This window comes from Amblyomma maculatum, chromosome 1 (assembly GCF_055883805.1).
Source record: "Amblyomma maculatum isolate TAMU_Amacu chromosome 1, ASM5588380v1, whole genome shotgun sequence".
Taxonomy (NCBI): Eukaryota; Metazoa; Arthropoda; class Arachnida; order Ixodida; family Ixodidae; genus Amblyomma; species Amblyomma maculatum.
In genome coordinates this window covers 366,519,708-366,539,408 of record NC_139344.1, presented here as the reverse complement: position 1 = coordinate 366,539,408, position 19,701 = coordinate 366,519,708, and the positions used below count along the sequence as shown (strand labels likewise).

The 19,701-nt window shown below is 45.0% G+C and overlaps 13 non-coding genes across 13 annotated transcripts; all 13 read left to right on the top strand.

Annotated features, from left to right (window-relative positions):
• Window positions 1-42: 42 nt before the first annotated feature.
• On the top strand, window positions 43-114 carry TRNAW-CCA (transfer RNA tryptophan (anticodon CCA)). The gene has a single exon. It is a non-coding gene; the product is annotated as a tRNA-Trp (tRNA).
• Window positions 115-5,628: 5,514 nt separating this feature from the next.
• Window positions 5,629-5,700, top strand: TRNAW-CCA (transfer RNA tryptophan (anticodon CCA)). The gene has a single exon. It is a non-coding gene; the product is annotated as a tRNA-Trp (tRNA).
• Window positions 5,701-8,222: 2,522 nt separating this feature from the next.
• On the top strand, window positions 8,223-8,294 carry TRNAW-CCA (transfer RNA tryptophan (anticodon CCA)). The gene has a single exon. It is a non-coding gene; the product is annotated as a tRNA-Trp (tRNA).
• A 423-nt stretch (window positions 8,295-8,717) lies between these two features.
• On the top strand, window positions 8,718-8,789 carry TRNAW-CCA (transfer RNA tryptophan (anticodon CCA)). Its single transcript has one exon. It is a non-coding gene; the product is annotated as a tRNA-Trp (tRNA).
• A 423-nt stretch (window positions 8,790-9,212) lies between these two features.
• TRNAW-CCA (transfer RNA tryptophan (anticodon CCA)) lies at window positions 9,213-9,284 on the top strand. The gene has a single exon. It is a non-coding gene; the product is annotated as a tRNA-Trp (tRNA).
• A 423-nt stretch (window positions 9,285-9,707) lies between these two features.
• TRNAW-CCA (transfer RNA tryptophan (anticodon CCA)) lies at window positions 9,708-9,779 on the top strand. The gene has a single exon. It is a non-coding gene; the product is annotated as a tRNA-Trp (tRNA).
• A 423-nt stretch (window positions 9,780-10,202) lies between these two features.
• On the top strand, window positions 10,203-10,274 carry TRNAW-CCA (transfer RNA tryptophan (anticodon CCA)). Its single transcript has one exon. It is a non-coding gene; the product is annotated as a tRNA-Trp (tRNA).
• A 712-nt stretch (window positions 10,275-10,986) lies between these two features.
• Window positions 10,987-11,058, top strand: TRNAW-CCA (transfer RNA tryptophan (anticodon CCA)). Its single transcript has one exon. It is a non-coding gene; the product is annotated as a tRNA-Trp (tRNA).
• Window positions 11,059-11,481: 423 nt separating this feature from the next.
• Window positions 11,482-11,553, top strand: TRNAW-CCA (transfer RNA tryptophan (anticodon CCA)). The gene has a single exon. It is a non-coding gene; the product is annotated as a tRNA-Trp (tRNA).
• A 423-nt stretch (window positions 11,554-11,976) lies between these two features.
• On the top strand, window positions 11,977-12,048 carry TRNAW-CCA (transfer RNA tryptophan (anticodon CCA)). The gene has a single exon. It is a non-coding gene; the product is annotated as a tRNA-Trp (tRNA).
• Window positions 12,049-12,471: 423 nt separating this feature from the next.
• Window positions 12,472-12,543, top strand: TRNAW-CCA (transfer RNA tryptophan (anticodon CCA)). Its single transcript has one exon. It is a non-coding gene; the product is annotated as a tRNA-Trp (tRNA).
• A 2,895-nt stretch (window positions 12,544-15,438) lies between these two features.
• TRNAW-CCA (transfer RNA tryptophan (anticodon CCA)) lies at window positions 15,439-15,510 on the top strand. The gene has a single exon. It is a non-coding gene; the product is annotated as a tRNA-Trp (tRNA).
• A 3,753-nt stretch (window positions 15,511-19,263) lies between these two features.
• TRNAW-CCA (transfer RNA tryptophan (anticodon CCA)) lies at window positions 19,264-19,335 on the top strand. Its single transcript has one exon. It is a non-coding gene; the product is annotated as a tRNA-Trp (tRNA).
• The last annotated feature ends 366 nt before the right edge of the window (window positions 19,336-19,701 follow it).

Genomic DNA, 19,701 nt, shown 5'->3' with positions numbered 1-19,701 from the left:
ATGAACCAAAGCCAGGAAATAAAGAAAAAAAAAAAACCAAGCGACTCGGTGGCGCAACGGTAGCGCGTCTGACTCCAGATCAGAAGGTTGCGTGTTCGAATCACGTCCGGGTCATATATTTTACCCTTTTTCTTCCTGCGCACAGCAAGATGCTTTCAAAAGGCAATATATAGTGTCATTACACGAGCAATGAGTCCACATATCCTTGCGACGCTTTTATCGCTACCGTCATTTCACTGGATAACTGCTCACATTCTTTGGATATAAAATGAAGTGAAGAGCAAACCCCGCCTTCACTATTTAGAAAGAAGGGGATACCATAGGTATATCACATTTTTTTTCTCTCACTTGTTTCGGTTTCAGCAGCCAATGCGGTAGCTATAACGTCAACGTTGCCTGTAGGCCTCCTGAAGGTTGAAATACCGCTGTAATTTCCTTCGCGACTTTGATTCATTACGCAAGAACCAGCCTATCTGCCTCACGTAACAGAATTATAAGTGAGGTAGGAGTGTATATATCACAGCTTTTTCATATCCCTTACAAGACTTTAGCTGAACGTAGCAACCATAACTCGCAAACATATCTTATCGGGCTCAAATTTGAGGAACACTTATTCTGTCACTTCAAAGGCCCACTGTCCACCCTCCAGTCGAAAATATTTTCTTCCGCGGTGACTGTGAGACTTCGTCCCTAGAATGCAAGGCCGCAAAATGTTTTTGAAAAGAGTAATAACGGAGTTACAGCCACCGCAATCGCCCGATTCTGTCATGCTTCTCTCCTTCCGTTCCCTCGCAAAGGTTTTTCACTCTCCTGCCCGAGCTCGTCTAGCCCCCGCAAGACAAATTCCCCTTCCTCCTCCGCGTTTGGCGGGAGGTGGGGCGTGGCACTCCGCGAGCGCGAAAAAAAAAAAAAAAAAAAAAAGAAACGGCCGAGGGAGCGCGCGCCGCTGGATTGTCTGGTCGTGGCGAGGGAAAAGCGCGCAGCGAGCGGTAGACTCCCATCCTTCTCCCGTCAGTCAGCGAGACGGACCAATGGACGTCGTTCGCGGTACGTACGTGGCTCGTCGGGCCAGCGCAGGAAACGGGGAAGCTGGCTTCCCGAAGGAGAGCATGAGAGAGCTTTGAATTGTATTTTCGATGCTTTGCGGCGCGCGTGTCACTGTAGCATTTTGCACAGACTATATCCGGTACCTGATCGAAACACTGGGCTCCTTTGCTTAAAAGGGCGTTCCCTGGACAGTGGCCCTTTAATGAGACGACTGGCTTAATGGATTCCGTCGAAGCGCCTCCGCCGGACCATAGGCGTCGAAGCAAAGTGCTAAGGACTTCCGCTGTCGGATGTGCGACGGAAGCTCATTGGATCCTGCGGACATTCCGGAGAATCGCCCCATCAAAAAACAACAAGGAAAAGAAGGCTGAGTGTATGCTCTATGTACGCTAACGACGGACATTCCGACGTTTTGCGGAATCTGAATTTATAGAAGCGGCCATGAAACGTCTCACATAGAATTTAACTTGCGAATGACATCCGCTAGCAACCACTGCTCATGTGTTCGGATCTCCTCCGGGTAATCCCTTTTTCCCTAATATAACCGTCGGATGCACGCAATACCCCAAGATAGAGACGATGGTACCCAGTTCATCCGTTGGACCTTTAGAAACGAATTCACGTTGCTTGGTCCATTTTTGTGCAACTAATATAAACCTAATTGTTTAAGTAGGGTAAATGCGCTAAAAACATGGACAGCAGAAGGAGAATTAAACAGGATAAGCGTAGACTCACAGCGCAGTTAAGCGTAGTTACTGTAGTCATGCGATGAACGTACACCAATTAGCCCAGTTTCTATTGCGTTTGCATTTTTTAAGGCGAAATCCTTATAGCCCATGAGTGGCCCTAAGAGAAGTGTCTCAAATGAGTGGCTCAAGAAACTTCTCATTTTTCGCTGGCGTATACTTCTCTGCGGTAAAAACGCCAATATTTATTTGTGATTATTTTCCTTTAGTTGTGTCTTCATTGCTTGCGCGCTTTACAGTTCGGAGTACGCGTCTCGGTGGTTGCTTTAGTAACTGTGGCACTAGCCAATATCGATCCACCAAAGCGCGGATAATGGTGGTGTAAACTGTAATTACAATAATACAGATGGTGGAGGCTAAGCCTCCTGCTTAGCTCTGAATAACACTTCCTCATTACCTGGAGACACTAAAATAACACAAAGGAAATCTTGAACCCAATCTTTCTCATGGCATTGGAGATGATCCGGCGCTGCTCTCGGGTTGAAATTTTGGTCGTAATAAGTTTCTTAATAAGACTCAACGATTCTCGGTGATGGGGAATGAAGGAAGGTGGAGCATATATAAGGGAGATGTGTAGGAACCCTCTGGCATGCCGTAAATTCTGGAATAACAAAGGTATGCAGGTGACCTAGATCAGAGAGTGCGGTCACAGGGCAAGGAATGACTAGGGCTCTTGCAGAAAAGCAGAAAGAGTACAGAGGGCGTAGAGCTACCGGTCTGGAGAGGAGTACAACAATTATTAAAATGCAAGCAAATGTCACATAAACGATGACGCCGACCTGTGCTGTCAGGCCCGGCAATCGTGAAACAATTCAGCTAACAAGATTGCTGCAATGTTCAAAAGGCAGGAATAGAGCACAATTACAAGAGCGAACCACACGCAGTTAATATGTTTGAAGGTCTGAAGGTCATTAGCTTATTTGTAAAGACCGTTCATTATGCGCTGATAGCGGCTGACTAACAAGTCAAGGTCTACCTATATTTCTCGGACCTATATTTTTCACTGAACATGTCCGGCGACTTGGACTGCTGGCGGCCTTTTCAGAGGAAAGTGGTGACGGGAACAGCCCAATCTAATTGGATAATTGGCAGAGGCGCACAAAAAAGGCCCCAGCCCAAGAGAGGCATACTGATTTTAGGTGGCGTTTGCAGGTTTGAGTAATAGTCATTGCAATGTGAAATATGGCGCTGCGAACAAGAAATGAAGGGCCAATTTACCTCATTGAACATTTCATCAAATAATGTTTAGCGTTCTAAACAAACAAACAAACAAAAAACAGCTTAGAAATTATGCCCTGCGCATGCGAGTACTAATATTATCTGCGAAAACAGTCAGTCTAGCACCCCATTTATGCGGGGGAATCCCAAAAAAAGTGAATTCGCGGAACATCCACTGACTTGCTAATGGCGGACATCAATAAGAGGATATGCGTTGGACATACCCGGGGCACTGGTACCGGAATGACATTCATAAAGACATCGCAGCATCAAAAATGCAGCCTTCAAACGTTCACATATTAACGGGATCTCCAGCGAATACATTTGTGCAGTAATGAGTGGCGGATCCTCAGTCGCTTTCATGCGTGCTATCAGCTTAATCACTGATTCTTTAATTTGTGTCTCTGTTGTCCCACACGTATTTTCTAGAGAAATAAAATATCGGATTGACGATGGAATTTCATAAACATGACACCGGTAAACAATTTCGAAAACGCACTTCTTCACAAGAACAGGTTCTGGTCACCCTGGTGCAGTATTTAACCTCACACATGATTACTCCAATAAGCCCAAATGGTTCTATTTAGGATTGCTTTTTCTTGAGACACGATTTAGGCTTTTGAGCGTCCATGCGCAACTATATATCCTCACAACACACCTCCTTGAACCACCACACAACACAGGTTTAGAACATAATCTTTACTATGTGCTGCCATTCTCCAAGATTGTTCGTAAGCACAACTAGGTACTGTGCATGCGACAGTTTATCGTGCCTCGCTACAGCTGCGCCGTGCTGCGCCGTGTGCTGGTTCTTTCCGCTGGCCGCTGGCCGAACTGCGAATATCAGCTTCGCAGTCCCGTGACCACAAGCTGCGCTGTGCGCTCCTCCACCGCCTCGCAGTTGGTTTAAACCGGTGTGCTTGCAGCCACATGACAGCACTTTGAAATGTATATATAAGCTGCTTAACTGCGGCTAACTTTCATAATCCTAGCTATGAATGATGCGCTGCATGTGCCGTCAATGTCCATATACTGTGTCGCAAGAGTGACTCTGAACGAATGTCCTGCTGATGTATCCATGGCGTGAGGCCTACTGAGCTTGCTCCAGTTGACTAGCGCGAGCATGGCTGAACCCAGCCAAATTTTTTAGCGAGAGCTACCTTCGTCTACCAGTGGAGCATTTTTCTGTGGAACCGCTCTGGAATGTGTGGAATGCGCCGCGGAGAGGCGGGGCAGGTGCGAGGGGCGTGGCAGCAGAGACACGTGCTAGACATGCGCATAACTGCGCATACGCAACTGCGTGGACAGGGCGGCCGCAGCACAGTCGTTTCGCATGTAGAGAGAGTCGGGCCGCTGCTCAGCAGCGGTATGAACAGGAGAGGCTCAGTTCTTCGGATACAGTAGTTGTCGCCAGCCAATTGGCCATTCAAGAGAGAAAGAATGAGAACAGAAAGGCCAAGCGAGCAGCAGAGACGCCTGAGCGGTGAGAACATCTCGCCAAGCGGTGACGCCAGGATGCAGCGCGTAATAGGCGCATAGCAGCTCCGATGGAGCCTTCGGAAGATCAAGGGGAAACGATGAGAGCACAGAAGAAGATGTAAAGCCCAGTCATGTGACTGATCAAACCATTCGACTGTCAGAAAGTCGATCTACGACTCGAGCATTTGAAGCATACTTCGTGAACGATAGGTTTGCACACACATGTAGTGCGTGTGAAGGACTGTGGACGCGGGTTACTACGCCGATCACAGGGTCGTCTATTAAGGTGCATGATATAAAAGAAATGATGTGTGACACCCATGTCTCTTCATTACTATACAAGCTCAGCAATATGCTCGGCAAGTTGTCGAAACCAGAGGAACGTAGCTCTCGCTGCGTATATCCTGCCGTAGCCGAGATAATTAGCCACTGCCCACTTTTGTAACGAAAGTTACATGAGCCACAGTCTCGCACTTTCGCCGATATCAAGAAGAAGAAAAAGAAGGAAAATTATGAGAAGGAGAAGACCGATAACTGGTTAATTGGTTGAGACGAACGACAACGGCGAGTTGCTGGGAGAGAAGGTTACTTTGAACGTTATGACGGCGGTGTTAAGACTTATTTAGAAATAAAAGTTTTTTTTTGTTTTTTTGTACCTTGGGGAAAATACTGCTTCATATGCCGCAAGCCAGAAACTATCGAACTGCTTAGGATGCCTTCTTTTTTTCTGGGACATTCTACAACGAATTATTAAAAAGGACCTACCCGTGGATGCACTCGGAATTCGATTTTTACCAATTAATGATGATGATTATGTGCTACCGTTGGACATGATCATGTTATTGGGCCTGCACAGTATCTGGCCATCCAGAAATGACTTTCAGGCATGCAGACATTGATGCGAAGAAAATACGGCAGTATTTTCGAGAAGCCGCGTTTCAAGTGGTTACTGATGTTTTCAAGACACAACACCAAGTGCCTGAGTGGCTTCCGAGAATGGAATTGTTGCTGCACATGCCTGATTTTTAATGGATCACGCAGCCCGAAATCGCGTGGTTTTTAACCCATGTTGCGTATTTGTAGAGGGATGTTCTTAATGTGTTAGGTCCGATTATAAATTTGGCAACAGAGGAAAAAAGACCCGGTGGCGCAACGGTAGCGCGTCTGACTCCAGTTCAGAAGGTTGCGTGTTCAAGTCACGTCCGGGTCATATGTTTTTTGGTTTTCTTCTCAAGTGTTTTTGTAGTTTGTTGACATTCGTGGCGTGTCAGAAACAGTTTCTTTTCACCCGCTATGGGCGATTGTAGATGATAATGGGCTACCGCTGGACATGATCATGCTATTGGGCCTGCACAGTATCTGGCCATCCAGGATATGGCTTTCAGGCATGCAGGCATTGATGCGAAGAAAATACGGCAGTATTTTCGAGAAGCCGCGTTTCAAGTGGTTACTGATGTTTTCAAGACACAACACCAAGTGCCTGAGTGGCTTCCGAGAATGGAACTGTTGCTGCACATGCCTGATTTTTAATGGATCACGCAGCCCGAAATCGCGTGGTTTTTAACCCATGTTGCGTATTTGTAGAGGGATGTTCTTAATGTGTAAGATCTGATTATAAATTTGGCAACAGAGGAAAAAGGACCCGGTGGCGCAACGGTAAGCTTTATAAAATGCGGCGCTCTCGCCGGTACTGGAAAAAGTGTATAATGAAACATATGAGCTTAATGTGCTGCCACCGTCCTTTGCAATCTCATACTGTGCTAATTCCCAAAACGGAGGACCGAGGTCAATTACGCAGTGTTACCTCTTACCGGCCGATTAGTTTAGCCAATGTCGACTATAAAATTTTTATGAAAATACTAGCTAAAAGACTGCAAACAGTTATTAAAGATATTGTTGGAGACCACAAAACATGCGGTATTAAATACAGGTCCATTTTTACGAACATTCACATCGCGAGGGCCATTCTTGAATGTTGCGATGCTGGTGGACTTGGAGTAGCAATGCTCCAAATAGATCTTGAAAAGGCTTTTGATAGAGTGCCCCACGACTTGCTTTTGTGTATATTAGACTATGTCAAGGTCGGATGCGTCATCAGAGAAGGAGTGGCTTTGGCTTACAGTACTTGTACAACTAGGCTAATTGTGAACAAATCTGTCGGTGACAGTATTGCTGTCCAACGCTCAGTTCGTCGAGGTTGCCCCCTTTCACCTCTTCTCTTTTGTATCTATCTTGAACCTTTATGTTTAAGCATTATCAAGCATGAGAAAATGCGGGGCTTCAAGCTGCATCAAGCAGAAGTGAAGCTTTTGGCTTATGCCGATGATATCGCGATGTTTTGTGTAGACTACGAAAGCATCGTAGAAGTTGTGAAAACTGTAAAAGATTTTTGTGCTGTAAGCGGCAGTGCTGTTAACTGGGGCAAGTGCCTGGGCTTCTGGCACGGTGACTGGCCAGCGACCCCAGGCATTTTTGCTAACATGAAATTTGTTACCAACCCTGTCAGCTACCTTGGTGCCCCTCTTGAATCGTATCGGGACAGTGACCCATACTGGAAAAACCAAGTCGGTAAATTGAAAGATAGAGTGGACAAATGGAATGGATGGCAGTGGTCGGTGTTTGCTAAGGCCACGATTTGTAATTTGTTTTTAGTGACAAAAGTTTGGTATGTGCTTCAAGTGTTGTATTGTTCAAGAGCTAATGTCCAAAAGATGCATCGTATCTTTGCCGTCTTTGTCTGGGGGTCTTCGTGGGAACGGAGAAGTCGGACAAATCTCTTCCGCCGGGTGAAGGACGGCGGGCTTGGTCTGGCACATCTGTTTCTGCGCCAGTTAGTCAATCGTTTCATGTTTTTGAGAATGTGAAAAATCCATTTCTTCGTACGGTCTGTCAGTTACGCCTGGGTCAAGCTCTCCCGGGAATTGTCGTTTCTTCTGACAGCATCTCAGGAGGTGTCCACGGGAATCTAAGGGAAGTGGTCTTGGCGTACAGGTTCTTGATGGTGCGGTTTACTTTGGAGTGTAAACCGGAAAAAACTGTATAAAGACTTGTGCGATGTGGTGCTTCCAGAACCGTTGTACAGAGCTGTGTACTCGTCCACAGTGGGCAAAAATGTTCTTAAAAGAGTGAAGAGGATGATGGTGCCGGCAGGGGTGAAAACGTTCTTTTTTAAGCTGCACACTGGAACATTAGAGGTAAAGAAAGGGAAGGAACAGAAAGGGCTTTTTGTACCCTGGGGTGTCCACTGCATAATATGCAGGAAAGAGGAAACGATTGAACACGTGTTTCTCGAATGCTGGGATGCCGTATTTTTATGGGACGTGCTCCAGAGGACGCTTAAAAAAGAACTACCCATAAGCCCTTATGGTATCCGATTCTTGTCAGTAGAAGCGAACAATGACACACCGTTGGATCTTTTGATGCTACTGGCTCTCCACAGCATATGGAAAAGCAGAATGGCTGTAGAGCACGGTGACGTCGATGCACGTTCAGCGAGACAGCTCTTTAGAGAGAGCATACGGGCATATGTGGACGAACAGAAAGTTTTAAAACTAGAGCCAGAATGGTTAGTTAGTTTTGAAGGGTTGTCACATATGAGGGATTTTTAATCCGACAACTTCAACTAAGGAAGGCTGAAGCTTTAAGTCAATGCTTGATCTTTTATTTTGTCATGTTATTGATGTCACATGTGTCTTTTTCTGTACGTCCTCGGTCAAGAAATAAAGAAAAAAAAACCCGGTGGCGCAACGGTAGCGCGTCTGACTCCAGATCAGAAGGTTGCGTGTTCAAATCACGTCCGGGTCATATGTTTTTTGGTTTTCTTCTCAAGTGTTTTAGTAGTTTGTTGACATTCGTGGCGTGTCAGAAACAGTTTCTTTTCACCCGCCATGGGCAATTGAAGATGATAATGGGCTACCGCTGGACATGATCATGCTATTGGGCCTGCACAGCACTGGCCATCCGGAATGGCTTTCAGGCACGCAGACATTGATGCGAAGAAAATACGGCAGCATTTTCGAGAAGCCGTTTCGAGTGTTACTGATGTTTTCAAGACACAACACCAAGTGCCTGAGTGGCTTCCGAGAATGGAATTGTTGCTGCACATGCCTGATTTTTAATGGATCACGCAGCCCGAAATCGCGTGGTTTTTAACCCATGTTGCGTATTTGTAGAGGGATGTTCTTAATCTGTAAGATCCGATTATAAATTTGGCAACAGAGGGATAAGGACCCGGTGGCGCAACGGTAGCGCGTCTGACTCCAGATCAGAAGGTTGCGTGTTCAAATCACGTCCGGGTCATATGTTTTTTGGTTTTCTTCTCAAGTGTTTTAGTAGTTTGTTGACATTCGTGGCGTGTCAGAAGCAGTTTCTTTTCACCCGCTATGGGCAATTGAAGATGATAATGGGCTACCGCTGGACATGATCATGCTATTGGGCCTGCACAGCACTGGCCATCCGGAATGGCTTTCAGGCACGCAGACATTGATGCGAAGAAAATACGGCAGTATTTTCGAGAAGCCGTTTCGAGTGTTACTGATGTTTTCAAGACACAACACCAAGTGCCTGAGTGGCTTCCGAGAATGGAATTGTTGCTGCACATGCCTGATTTTTAATGGATCACGCAGCCCGAAATCGCGTGGTTTTTAACCCATGTTGCGTATTTGTAGAGGGATGTTCTTAATCTGTAAGATCCGATTATAAATTTGGCAACAGAGGGATAAGGACCCGGTGGCGCAACGGTAGCGCGTCTGACACCAGATCAGAAGGTTGCGTGTTCAAATCACGTCCGGGTCATATGTTTTTTGGTTTTCTTCTCAAGTGTTTTAGTAGTTTGTTGACATTCGTGGCGTGTCAGAAACAGTTTCTTTTCACCCGCTATGGGCAATTGAAGATGATAATGGGCTACCGCTGGACATGATCATGCTATTGGGCCTGCACAGCACTGGCCATCCGGAATGGCTTTCAGGCACGCAGACATTGATGCGAAGAAAATACGGCAGTATTTTCGAGAAGCCGTTTCGAGTGTTACTGATGTTTTCAAGACACAACACCAAGTGCCTGAGTGGCTTCCGTGAATGGAATTGTTGCTGCACATGCCTGATTTTTAATGGATCACGCAGTCCGAAATCGCGTGGTTTTTAACCCATGTTGCGTATTTGTAGAGGGATGTTCTTAATCTGTAAGATCCGATTATAAATTTGGCAACAGAGGGATAAGGACCCGGTGGCGCAATGGTAGCGCGTCTGACTCCAGATCAGAAGGTTGCGTGTTCAAATCACGTCCGGGTCACATGTTTTTTGGTTTTCTTCTCAAGTGTTTTAGTAGTTTGTTGACATTCGTGGCGTGTCAGAAACAGTTTCTTTTCACCCGCTATGGGCAATTGAAGATGATAATGGGCTACCGCTGGACATGATCATGCTATTGGGCCTGCACAGCACTGGCCATCCGGAATGGCTTTCAGGCACGCAGACATTGATGCGAAGAAAATACGGCAGTATTTTCGAGAAGCCGTTTCGAGTGTTACTGATGTTTTCAAGACACAACACCAAGTGCCTGAGTGGCTTCCGAGAATGGAATTGTTGCTGCACATGCCTGATTTTTAATGGATCACGCAGCCCGAAATCGCGTGGTTTTTAACCCATGTTGCGTATTTGTAGAGGGATGTTCTTAATCTGTAAGATCCGATTATAAATTTGGCAACAGAGGGATAAGGACCCGGTGGCGCAACGGTAGCGCGTCTGACTCCAGATCAGAAGGTTGCGTGTTCAAATCACGTCCGGGTCATATGTTTTTTGGTTTTCTTCTCAAGTGTTTTAGTAGTTTGTTGACATTCGTGGCGTGTCAGAAACAGTTTCTTTTCACCCGCTATGGGCAATTGAAGATGATAATGGGCTACCGCTGGACATGATCATGCTATTGGGCCTGCACAGTATCTGGCCATCCGGGATATGGCTTTCAGGCATGCAGACATTGATGCGAAGAAAATACGGCAGTATTTTCGAGAAGCCGTTTCGAGTGTTATAGTTAAATTGGTTCACAGGAAGGGAAAGGCGCAGTAACTGTCACACTTACTCTGTGGACACCCGAACCGCGCCGTAAGGGAAGGGAGGGAGGTGGGAATGAAAGTGCAAAGAGAGAAAGAGGAGCCGTAGTGGAGGGCTACGGAGTAATTTCGACCACCTGGGGATCTTTAACGTGCGCTGACATCGCACAGCACACGACGCCTCTTCGTTTCGCCTCCATCGAAACGCAGCCGCCGAGGTCGGGTTCGAACCCGGGAACTCCGGCACAGTAGTCGGGCGTGTTACTGATGTTTTCAAGACACAACACCAAGTGCCTGAGTGGCTTCCGAGAATGGAATTGTTGCTGCACATGCCTGATTTTTAATGGATCACGCAGCCCGAAATCGCGTGGTTTTTAACCCACGTTGCGTATTTGTAGAGGGATGTTCTTAATGTGTAAGATCCGATTATAAATTTGACAACAGAGGAAAAAGGACCCGGTGGCGCAACGGTAGCGCGTCTGACACCAGATCAGAAGGTTGCGTGTTCAAATCACGTCCGGGTCATATGTTTTTTGGTTTTCTTCTCAAGTGTTTTAGTAGTTTGTTGACATTCGTGGCGTGTCAGAAACAGTTTCTTTTCACCCGCTATGGGCAATTGAAGATGATAATGGGCTACCGCTGGACATGATCATGCTATTGGGCCTGCACAGCACTGGCCATCCGGAATGGCTTTCAGGCACGCAGACATTGATGCGAAGAAAATACGGCAGTATTTTCGAGAAGCCGTTTCGAGTGTTACTGATGTTTTCAAGACACAACACCAAGTGCCTGAGTGGCTTCCGAGAATGGAATTGTTGCTGCACATGCCTGATTTTTAATGGATCACGCAGCCCGAAATCGCGTGGTTTTTAACCCATGTTGCGTATTTGTAGAGGGATGTTCTTAATCTGTAAGATCCGATTATAAATTTGGCAACAGAGGGATAAGGACCCGGTGGCGCAACGGTAGCGCGTCTGACACCAGATCAGAAGGTTGCGTGTTCAAATCACGTCCGGGTCATATGTTTTTTGGTTTTCTTCTCAAGTGTTTTAGTAGTTTGTTGACATTCGTGGCGTGTCAGAAACAGTTTCTTTTCACCCGCTATGGGCAATTGAAGATGATAATGGGCTACCGCTGGACATGATCATGCTATTGGGCCTGCACAGCACTGGCCATCCGGAATGGCTTTCAGGCACGCAGACATTGATGCGAAGAAAATACGGCAGTATTTTCGAGAAGCCGTTTCGAGTGTTACTGATGTTTTCAAGACACAACACCAAGTGCCTGAGTGGCTTCCGAGAATGGAATTGTTGCTGCACATGCCTGATTTTTAATGGATCACGCAGCCCGAAATCGCGTGGTTTTTAACCCATGTTGCGTATTTGTAGAGGGATGTTCTTAATCTGTAAGATCCGATTATAAATTTGGCAACAGAGGGATAAGGACCCGGTGGCGCAATGGCAGCGCGTCTGACTCCAGATCAGAAGGTTGCGTGTTCAAATCACGTCCGGGTCACATGTTTTTTGGTTTTCTTCTCAAGTGTTTTAGTAGTTTGTTGACATTCGTGGCGTGTCAGAAACAGTTTCTTTTCACCCGCTATGGGCAATTGAAGATGATAATGGGCTACCGCTGGACATGATCATGCTATTGGGCCTGCACAGCACTGGCCATCCGGAATGGCTTTCAGGCACGCAGACATTGATGCGAAGAAAATACGGCAGTATTTTCGAGAAGCCGTTTCGAGTGTTACTGATGTTTTCAAGACACAACACCAAGTGCCTGAGTGGCTTCCGAGAATGGAATTGTTGCTGCACATGCCTGATTTTTAATGGATCACGCAGCCCGAAATCGCGTGGTTTTTAACCCATGTTGCGTATTTGTAGAGGGATGTTCTTAATCTGTAAGATCCGATTATAAATTTGGCAACAGAGGGATAAGGACCCGGTGGCGCAACGGTAGCGCGTCTGACTCCAGATCAGAAGGTTGCGTGTTCAAATCACGTCCGGGTCATATGTTTTTTGGTTTTCTTCTCAAGTGTTTTAGTAGTTTGTTGACATTCGTGGCGTGTCAGAAACAGTTTCTTTTCACCCGCTATGGGCAATTGAAGATGATAATGGGCTACCGCTGGACATGATCATGCTATTGGGCCTGCACAGTATCTGGCCATCCGGGATATGGCTTTCAGGCATGCAGACATTGATGCGAAGAAAATACGGCAGTATTTTCGAGAAGCCGTTTCGAGTGTTATAGTTAAATTGGTTCACAGGAAGGGAAAGGCGCAGTAACTGTCACACTTGCTCTGTGGACACCCGAACCGCGCCGTAAGGGAAGGGAGGGAGGTGGGAATGAAAGTGCAAAGAGAGAAAGAGGAGCCGTAGTGGAGGGCTACGGAGTAATTTCGACCACCTGGGGATCTTTAACGTGCGCTGACATCGCACAGCACACGACGCCTCTTCGTTTCGCCTCCATCGAAACGCAGCCGCCGAGGTCGGGTTCGAACCCGGGAACTCCGGCACAGTAGTCGGGCGTGTTACTGATGTTTTCAAGACACAACACCAAGTGCCTGAGTGGCTTCCGAGAATGGAATTGTTGCTGCACATGCCTGATTTTTAATGGATCACGCAGCCCGAAATCGCGTGGTTTTTAACCCACGTTGCGCATTTGTCGGAAGTAGTTTCTTTTGGACACGTCCGTTTGGACATGGTTGCGGCAGCGGCGAAGCGTCGCTGCCGGCGCTCCATATCTTCACGGATGGTTCATATACTTCCACGGCAGCAGGTGCTGCATTCGTAGCAATTGCACAAACCGGCCGAATTTTGTCAGTAGGCCGGTTTAGGGTCGAATTGGCAAACAGCGTGTATTGCGCCGAAAAAACAGCATTTGAAAAGGCATTGAGGTATGTGAAGCATCAGAATGGACGAACACCTGTCCGCATCTACACGGACTCTCTTTCACTCCTCAATGCCCTTTCAAATTATTCCACATTAGACCCACAAATTGATACTATCAAACAACTTCTAAAAACTGTCGCCTCTATTCGCACAGTAAATCTATTTCATGTCCCAGCTCATTCGGGCGTCGTAGGGAATGGAATAGCTGACATAATTGCATCCAAAACATATAAATCAATTCGAATTCGATATTCCGCTAAATCCAAAAATTTCGTACGTACGGCATTGAAAAAATCAGTAAGAGCGAAATGGCAGGCCTGGTGGCGGGACAGCAATGATAATACTTTAATTTATAATTGGATACCAAACGTATTTAACATACCTCGAAATTTCCCTCCGGCGAAGCCGTTGGTTACTTTACTAACGGGACACGGTCGCTTCCCGAAGTATTTTAACCGCTTTGGACTTACTACCTCGTCGGCCTGTCCATGCGATTATGCCGAGGGAGATGTGTTTCATTACTTGACATCATGTCCCATCACATCACATTTGGTGTCTCGACTACCTAACATTCTGCCGAATGACCAACCAACGGCCAACTGGAGACGTTGGCTTGACGACAAAAGATGTCACGCGTTATTAATGCGCATAGTATCAGTGGTTAGTTCTAACCTACCTGACTACACACGAACACAAACACGTAAAATGTACCTGCAGTTTTTCCTTTTCTGGGGAGGGTCATTCAGGCCATATGAGACAGACATTCATGTCAGCCCTCTCCGGAATGGAGAAATGCAGCTGTTACCATATCAGATTATTGATTTTTATTTCCGTTTTAACTTTTTCCATTTCACCTGTTTCATTTATTTATTTATAATTATATTTCAATTTTCCTATCTTCTAATTTTTCTTTTTACTAATATTTTAAATATAAGTATCAATTTCATTACTGCTGTTATGAGTATTCTCTTTAATATTATTATTTTTTATCACTTCTTTTCTCTAATCTAAATAATGTACATATTTTGTACAGAACAGCTGATGTATAAATATAAATATTATTATTATTATTTCCTTTTTCTCCCAAATAATATGTGCATATAACTTCGATTGTATTATGTCGTGTACGTCTTGCTCTGCCTTTTCGCCTTTTTTCTTTATTACAGATTGGAGTTCACAAACCCAGCCTATACCTGCATCTGCATAGATCTTCTACGTTTATTTAAATCCTTTTTGCGTGGTTTTTATTTAGTTATTTATTTTCTTTAATTTTACACTATCATGTTGTCAATAAAACTTAATTTCCTTTTATTAATTTATTTTTCTTAATTATTTTATTATTATTTTTATTATTTCTTTTTTCTTTTTTTTCCTTTCCTTTCTTTTCTTGCGTGTGTGTAAATTCTTCGGGCACTTCTATTGAAAAAAAAAATCGTAAATTAAACCAGCTCTGCGAGGACGGCCCACCCTCTGCTCGTTGAACCCTCAGGAAATAGACGCGTTACCGTGCCTAATTTTATATTTTCAATTGGCTTTTTCCACCAAATTAAACTTTTGGCCGACTGGGCCCAATTCATTTTATTTTGATTGGCTTAAGCCTGTTAATGCTCCGCAGGTGCAGGCATTTTCTCATTCCGCTTTATTTTTGAATTTATTTTCTAACAGTGTCAGGAATGAGACTTTGAATTGGGAATTGGGCTACCGCTGGACATGATCATGCTATTGGGCCTGCATAGTACCTCACCATTCAGAATGGCTTTCAGGCATGCAGACATTGATGCGAAAAAAATAGGGCAGTATTTTCGAGCAGCCGTTTCGAGTGTTACTTATTTTTTCAAGACACAACACCAAGTGCCTGAGTGGCTTCCGAGAATGGAATTGTTGCTGCACATGCCTGATTTTTAATGGATCACGCAGCCCGAAATCGCGTGGTTTTTAACCCATGTTGCGTATTTGTAGAGGGATGTTCTTAATGTGTAAGATCTGATTATAAATTTGGCAACAGAGGAAAAAGGACCCGGTGGCGCAACGGTAGCGCGTCTGACTCCAGATCAGAAGGTTGCGTGTTCAAATCACGTCCGGGTCATGTTAACTTTTTCTTACGGCGCTCAGCAAGATTTTTACAAAAATGCAATATATAGTGTCATTACACGAGCAATGAGTCCACATATCATTGCGACGCTTTTATCCCTACCATTATTCACTGGATAACCGCTCTCACCCTTCGAAAATGTTACAATGGGAAGAGGAAGTCCTGTCTTCCTCCCTTAAAAAAGGGGAATATCATAGTTATAATTGATTTCCGTTCACCGCTTGTTTCGGTTTCACCATGCCAAGCAATAATTATGACGTGTAATGTTGCATATATTAAGTCTCCTGAGGGATGAAAAAGCGCTATAATTTTTCTTCGCGAATTTGATTCATTATGCAAAATACAGCCTATCTGCCTCAAGGAACGGAATTACATGTGAGAAAAGAGTGTATGTCACAGCTTTTTCATATCCCTTACAAGACCTTAGTAGAACGTTGAAACCATCACTCGCAAACATATTTCATCGCGGTAAAATTTTAGGAACGCTTGTGATCTGCCTTCAAGAGATGAGAGGACTGATGACGACGATGATGATGATGATGAATGATATCTTTATTAACTCTCACAAGGTTACATGAGTAACAAAGGAGAGAGGACGCAATGCAAAAAGCTGCATTGTTGCAGCTTGAGAGCCGCCCTGCGCCCTCTGCCGGCGTATATAGTCCAGCAGCTGATCACAATAGCAGTGGAAGAGCGCACTCGCAAGCCCAAAAGAAATATTGGCCAATATATTCCGTCGAAGCGCCTACGCTGGACCACAGGCGTCGAAGAAAAGAACTACGGACGTCCGCTGTCGAATGTGTGACGGATGCTCATTTGGATCCTGTGGACATCCGGAGGATCGTCTCATAAAAAGCATTAGCTGGTGGTTTAACTGTGGTTAACCGTGGAGGCGAGCGAAAGCTTCATATACACACCTACGCTCATAGCCAAGCTTGAATTGAACGCATAGTGTGTTTCTCTAAACATAAAGCCCGTTCTTTATGTTTGGAGGCCTTGCGCAAGTACTGCAAATCGTGAAAGATATGCACGAATGTTCCAAAAGATTGGAATTAGCGCAAAACACTTTGCTGTAAACATGTCAGAACTGAAACAACAGCAGCAGTCGGTTTCACAGGCAATGATATAAATAAGGGAAATATTGCAGAATCATCATCATCATCATCATCATCATCATCAGCCTGATTATACCCACTGCAGGGCGAAGACCTCTCCCATATTTCTCCACTTAACCCGGTTCTGTGCTAGCTGCATCCAATTGACCCCTGCGAACTTCTTAATCTCATCCGCCCACGTAACTTTCTGCCGCCCCCTGCTACGCTTTCCTTCCCTTGGAATCCAGTTTGTTACTTTCAGCGACCATCGGTTATCCTCTCTTCGCACTACATGTCCTGCCCATGTTCATTTCTTCTTATTAATTTCGAATAGAATGTCGGTAACTTGAGTTATTTCTCTGACCCACTCTGCACGCTTTCTATCTCTTAATGTTACCCCTACCATTTTTCGTTCCATAGCCCTCTGGGTTGTCCTCAACTTAAGTAGAACTCTCTTGGTTAGCCTCCACGTTTCAGCCCCATAGGTGAGTACAGGCAAGATGCAACTGTTGTATACTTTCCTCTTGAGTGATACTGGTAAGCTGCTAGTCATAATCTGCGAGTGCTTGCCAAATTTGCTCCATCCCAATCTTATTCTTCTTGTTATTTCCTTTTCATGGTCCGGATCTGCGGTTACTACCTGTCCTAAGTAGACATATTCGCCTACTACTTCCAGTATTTCGCTACCTAATGTAAACTGCTGTTCCTTCCCGAGGCTGTTGAACATTACCTTAGTCTTCTGCATATTGATTTTCAAGCCTACCTTTCTACTTTTCCTGTCTAGGTCATCAATAATTATTTGCAATTCATCCCCCGAGTTGCTTAGCAAGGCAATGTCATCAGCAAATCACAGATTACTGAGGTATTCTCCATCTACCCCTATCCCTAACTGCTCCCATTCCAAGTCTCTGAATACTTCCTCTAAACAAGCTGTGAATAGTACTGGGGAGATTGTGTCTCCTTGCCTAACACCTTTCTTTATGGAAATTTTGTTACTTTCTTTATGCAGAACTATGGTTGCTGTGCAGCCACTATATATATCTTCCAGCACTTTCACGTACAGCTCGTCTACCCCCTGATTTCGCAACGCCTGCATCACCGCCGAGGTTTCAAGCAAAATGTAGAGAACCAAACTTCAGTATTCGAGCACTGGCAGTAGGACATGAGACCTGCATGCTACAGTAGAGCGCCTCGAAAAAGACAATGTTGCGACTCCGATCCCGTCTTGAAGACGTAGAGGATCGGTCTAGGCGGAACCATTTGTTTTTGTTTTTTTTCTTTTTCTTTTTTTATGGAATAACTGACAATGCAGATGAAACGTCATCCGAATAGGAGCAAAAAAAGTTTCAAATAATGAACAGGACTACAAAAGTTGATGTTTGTAGTTCAGATATCTCCCAGTGCACACAGACTCCAAGCGTGTCGTCAACAGAAAAACACGACAACTTATGGAAATATTTGAAAACTATAAAAGTAAGGAACTAGTATTTTCAAAACGTGAGTCGTTGAAAAGTACAGGAGAAGGAGTTACTGGAGACTTCGGCCCAGCAACGCGCAATATCACAAAAAAAAATAGTCGAATTTGGGCAAATTCAAAGGTGGCGGCGTATCCTTCAAACTTGGTTATAAGAAAATTTTTATCGGCGGAAAGTGTTACGGCTACAATGAAAGTGAAGAAGCCATTGGCGAAATCCGCAATTCCTTTGAAAATGTAGCTGATAACACGAGTGAAACTTATGACAGAACTCTCTGGTCTGGTCGCATGGTATCTATGCTAGCTATAGGATCATATGAATGGATGCGCTTCGAATAGTCTCGACTGTTCAGTGTTATACTGAAACATCCTTAGAAGACTGCATTGCTGATATTATATTATTAACCGGAATGCGGCTAAATCGCAAAATGAGGAATATTGAACTATTTATTTGTCAAAAGAAATGTGTTGTTTTCCGGAGTGATCGAACGGCTAGAGTTAATAACGGTGTCCTAATTGCTATTAGTGAATGCGCCGAATGCTCTGTTGTATCTGTTGTTTCTAATTTAGATCTAATATGGTGTGGCCTGAATCTGATCTTTAAAAAAGTAGTATTAGGTGTATGTTATCTATCCCCCTTGGCTGACTCATCATTTTGCGATAGCCTACACAATTCTCTTAATCATATTGTCACTCGTTTCTTTGGAGCTGATCTTTTAATTCTTGGTGGTTTCGATTTTCCAAATATCGTCTAGTCAATTGACAACTACTTTTCAAATCGTCCGTCCGCTGAATCTGTTTCTTTCCGTTTGCTCAGTCTTCAACCTATCACAAGTTCTTAGTCTTCCCACACGTGTAGCACAAAGTACATCGTCTTTTCTCGACTTCTTTCTTTCGATATCGACAGACAACTTATCGATGGTTTCGCACCTGCCCGGGCTGAGCGACCATGATATTTTACATTTGACGTTAACGGTAACGTCAAATGTAACGTCAAATTTTAACGTCAAATGTCAACGAAAAATGTTAACGGGTTTTGCCCTCCGTCTGCCTCCGTGCGCGCACGCACGGAGGCAGACGGAGGGCAAAACCGAAAAGAACGACCTATTCCACACCGACATGCTACGGAGACGCTTGAGGGCCGCTTTGAGAAAGTGCGAGAAGTTCGCTCGACCCAACGACTCGGTGGCGCAACGGTAGCGCGTCTGACTCCAGATCAGAAGGTTGCGTGTTCGAATCACGTCCGGGTCATATTTTTTACCCTTATTTTTCTTACTGTGCTCCGTAAGATGCTTTCAGAAATGGAATGTGTAGTTTAATTACATGAGCAATGAGCCTACATATCCTTCCTACTCTTTTATCGCTACCTATATTCACTGGATAACCACTCACACCCTTCGAAATTAAAACAAAGTAAAAGGCACACTCCGCCTCCTCCTCTCTCCCTCCCCCACCCCCCACACACACACACACACACACACACACACACACGCACGCACGCACGCACGCACGCACACACACACACACACACACACACACACACACACACACACACACACACACACACACACACACACACACACACACACACACACACACACACACACACACACACAC